The 4,661-nt window shown below is 41.3% G+C and overlaps 1 pseudogene; it reads left to right on the top strand.

Moving 5' to 3' along the window:
- Window positions 1-2,248: 2,248 nt before the first annotated feature.
- Window positions 2,249-2,366, top strand: LOC126476766 (5S ribosomal RNA; annotated as a pseudogene).
- Window positions 2,367-4,661: the final 2,295 nt, after the last annotated feature.

Here is a 4,661-nt window from a genome sequence, read left to right as displayed (position 1 = left end):
TGACTGTTGAACAGATCGCCTCCAGAGTTGGCATTTCGGTGGGTTCTGTGCACACAATCCTGCATGACAACCTGAAAATGCGAAAAGTGTCATCCAGGTGGGTGCCACGAATGCTGACGGACGACCACATGGATGCCCGTGTGGCACGTTGCCGAGCAATATTGACGCACAACGACAGCACGAATGGGACTTTCTTTTCGTCAGTTGTGACAGTGGATGAGATGTGGATGCCCTTTCTCAATCCAGAAACAAAGTGCCAGTCAGCTGAATGGAAGCACACAGATTCACCGCCACCAAAAAAATTTCAGGTAACCGCCAGTGCTGAAAAAATGATGGTGTCCATGTTCTGGGACAGCGAGGGCGTAATCCTTACCCATTGCGTTCCAAAGGGCACTACGGTAACAGGTGCATCCTACGAAAATGTTTTGAAGAACAAATTCCTTCCTGCACTGCAACAAAAATGTCCGGGAAGGGCTGCGCGTGTGCTGTTTCAACAAGACAACGCACCCGCACATCGAGGTAAAGTTATGCAACAGTTTCTTCGTGATAACAACTTTGAAGTGATTCCTCATGCTCCCTACTCACCTGACCTGGCTCCTAGTGACTTTTGGCTTTTTCCAACAATGAAAGACACTCTTCGTGGCCACACATTCACCAGCCGTGCTGCTATTGCCTCAGCGATTTTCCAGTGGTCAAAACAGACTCCTAAAGAAGCCTTCGCCGCTGCCATGGAATCATAGCGTCAGCGTTGTGAAAATGTGTACGTCTGCAGGGCGATTACGTCGAGAAGTAACGCCAGTTTCATCGATTTCGGGTGAGTAGTTAATTAGAAAAAAATCGTAGGTCTTAGAACTTGAATGCACCTCGTAGAACTACCTCTCAGTCGCGAATGTACTGTTCATAATCCAGTCGAGCCATTTACATCACCCAACAAGTGGCTCTAAATACATCCTAGTGAAACATGATTACTACAAGAGACACGCACTGTTTGCTGCAGTACCACAACCGGCCGCGGCGGCTGAGCGGTTCTAGACGCTTCAGTCCGGAATCGCGCGACCACTACGGTCGCAGGTTCGAATTCTGCCTCGGGCATGGATGTGTGTGATGTCCTTGGGTTAGTCATGTTAAGTAGTTTTAAGTTATAGGCGACTGATGACCTCAGATGTTAAGTCCCATAGTGCTCAGAGCCATTTGAACCATTTGCACTACAATACCCTACCCGCGAATTACTTTACGATTTGTTAAATTTCAATATATCATTTTCGTAAGTCTTCGTGTTGTTTTCAACCCCTTTCATAACGTACCACGCAGTCATTAATATAAAACGGTTATGAAAAACTACCACAAAACGTAAACGTACCCACTGACAATTTGTTAGTGTTGTTTCGTATATCTGTTCATCTATATGTGCGTGTTTTAGTATGTTTAGTACTGTTCATAAGTCGTATTATACATGTATATGGGAGAGACAGAGTCCGTTTGTTTGTTTGTAAGTCATAAACAACTTTAATTTTAGTTAGGTCTCGATTAAATTTTGCACAGTGTGCCTTCAGGACAAGAGGCGGATCACTGTCTACATAAGATTTCGTAATCAGACTTGAGACATGCATGTATGTAACACATAAACTGGCAAGGTTATGACCAAAATCTCTAAAAGCTTTTGCCTGAATTACTTTAAATTTCTACACGAACCTCTAATCGACATTTTGACGGGCATATACAAAGGAGAAACATTGTTACAAAAACATCTCGAAAAGTACTTGACCGATTTACTTCCATGTTCTTGGACAATTTATTTCACATTTCTACATTCACATGAAATCATAAAAAAATTAAATGCCTAACAAATGAAATATATCGTGGTAAACTGACTGTAATTGCTATAGCGAGAATAAAATTAGTTTAGAAGATAGTACCCCCAGACACCACTAGCGCACGGACTAATTAAAATATCGAACAGAACCCAAGATTTCCCGAACTGTGAGGACGGCCCGAACCGTTCGAACAGTTTACGTCAAACACAGCCCTACTTGAAACAGTGCAAATTGATCTGAAGTAACAGAAGCCAATATTAACAGCTCATATGTAAATTGTTCCCAGCACTCTGTCACCTTTATGACGACTGATTCAATAATGGGTACACAGCAAAACGTGCATTACCCGACAGAATTTTTAATTGCTCTTGAGGCCCCAGGATTACCGCCACAGAAGCTCATTTTTTTAAAAATGGATGCCCTATCATACAATTGGCAACGTCCTTGCCGCAGTGGACACACCGGTTCCCGTGAGATCACCAAAGTTAAGCGCTGTCGGGCGTGGTTGGCACTTGGATGGGTGACCACTCAGGCCGCCATGCGCTGTTGCCATTTTTCGGGGTGCACTCAGCCTCGTGATGCCAATTGAGGAGCTACTCGACCGAATAGTAGCGGCTTCGGTCAAGAATACCATCATAACGGCCGGAAGAGCGGTGTGCTGACCCCACGCCCCTCCTATCCGCATCCTCCTCTGAGGATGACACGGCGGTCGAATGGTCTCGGTGGGCTACTTGTGGTCTCAAGACGGAGTGCTATCTTATAATTAGGCAACATCGACCCACCTCCACTGAGTAACGGAACGAGGCTGGCCATGAAGAACGTAAAGCCGAACGTTGTAGAGGCCGCCATCATTACGTGGTACGCCGCAAGTGACGATGTATTCATTCATTGGCATTCTGTTGATTCCCAGTCACTTAAATTTGCTCTTTGATTTCCAGCGGTTGCAGTTTCCCATCCGCATTTCATTTGCTATGAATATCAACGAGGCACAGGGCCAACCACTTTGTGTGGCAGGCACAATCTTGGGAACGCCATGTTTTTTGCATGGCCAATCATATGGAGCTTGGTCAAGAGTCGGGACGCCGTTTGTTTACACTCCAGATGGAGAGACGAAGAATATTGTGTACCATCAAGCTTCGAGATAGGATTTCCATTTTACAGTTTTATTCGAGATTGTTAAAATTATATACTTCTGCTGACTGTAAATACAATCTCACTATGTTTTCATGAATAGAAAAGTTCTGCAGCTTGCAATATATAAATTGCTAAGTAGGTATGTCATTTTAAGTAATTAGAGTTTTTCACACCTACTTACTGTAAATATGTACTTAAATTGGACAAATATTATAAAATATGTGAAATATATGCTAATTAAGCAAATGCACATGTTTTTCGAGTCAAAACATATCTCGCAGACAATGATGTGTATTGATATGGTAATAGTATGTATTTTGCAGTTAGATTTTAGGTACGTAATGAACTAGAGATATATACTTATTTATAATTTAAAAAGTAATCAAACCATGATACATGATGTAAGTGTTATTAGTAAACTTTTGGTTTGAAATTGGTGTTTACTTGAAAAAGTCAGAACCGGAAGCATACAATCTGATTTTTATGTACGTCGCAGGTGAGCCGGCCGGAGTGGCCTAGCGGTTCTAGGCGCTACAGTCTGGAACCACGCGACTGTTACGGTCGCAGTTTCGAATCCTGCTTTGGGCATGGATGTGTGTGATCTCCTTAGGTTAGTTAGGTTTAAGTAGTTCTAAGTTCTAGGGTACTGATGACCTCAGAAGTTAAGTCCCATAGTGCTCAGAGCCATTTGAACCATTTGTCGCAGGTGAAGACGTATTCATTCGTCACATTCTGTTGACACTCAATGACTCAAATGTGCCCATCTACTTAAGGTGACTGTAATTTCCCATGAGACTTACATAGGCAATGATTATCAACAAGGTACTTGGCCAATCAATTTCTGTGGCAGATATTAAACATCCCAGCCAACGCCGGGAACTGCAGCTAGTAGTAAATAATCAGAAAATTATGAAAAGTCTACAGCTGTACACTTTTACTTTCTTATATTTACTAAGCAAGTTTCAGTTTTGCTGAGATACCCAGGGTAAGGTGAATACCTGATCATTCTTCCACGCAGACCAAAGATTACGACAGAGTTAGTATATGTTTTGAAAGTGTGGTCTAGTATCTAAAATCATCTACAATTTCCCATTCAGTAATTACTAATTAGCATTTACGACTGTACCAACGCGTTAGAGAAAATTTCACATTTCTAGCAGTGAAAGCAACGTTAATCTCTGATTATTAAGGACACGAAAAAATGGTTTTATTTTACTGTTAAATACGATGTTATTTGTTGACAAATTCGGTGTTATTTTTTGACAAATTCGGCACAATGTTTTGCCAAATTCTGTTCTCTTTTGTTGCCAAATTCACTGCTGTTTTCTTGCCATATTCTTTTATTGCTCATTTAGGCGTTATTTGTTGCCGGTTTCGATTTTCTTTTTTTTACCTTTTCCGTCTTTTATACCGATTTCTGATTGTTTTTGCCAATTTCTGTATGATTTCTTGCCACTTTCTTTGCTATTTTGTTACTAAATTCACTGCTGTTTATTGTCCAGTTCGGTACTATTTTATTTAGAAATTGGGTGCTATTTTTTGACAAATTTTGTGCCATTTTTTAGCCAGTTCACTGCTTTTTCTACAACTTCATTGTTGTTTTCCTTCCCCAATTTGGATCCAATTTCGGTGTTACTGTTTTCCCGTTTCGATGCTGTTTTTTTTTGCCAACTTCGACTTTATTTTTGGCGAAGTTGCTAATATTTTTAACCG

This window comes from Schistocerca serialis, chromosome 4 (assembly GCF_023864345.2).
Source record: "Schistocerca serialis cubense isolate TAMUIC-IGC-003099 chromosome 4, iqSchSeri2.2, whole genome shotgun sequence".
Lineage (NCBI taxonomy): Eukaryota > Metazoa > Arthropoda > Insecta > Orthoptera > Acrididae > Schistocerca > Schistocerca serialis.
Note: the sequence above shows the minus strand (reverse complement) of the source record. Positions and strands in the feature narration are given on the sequence as shown.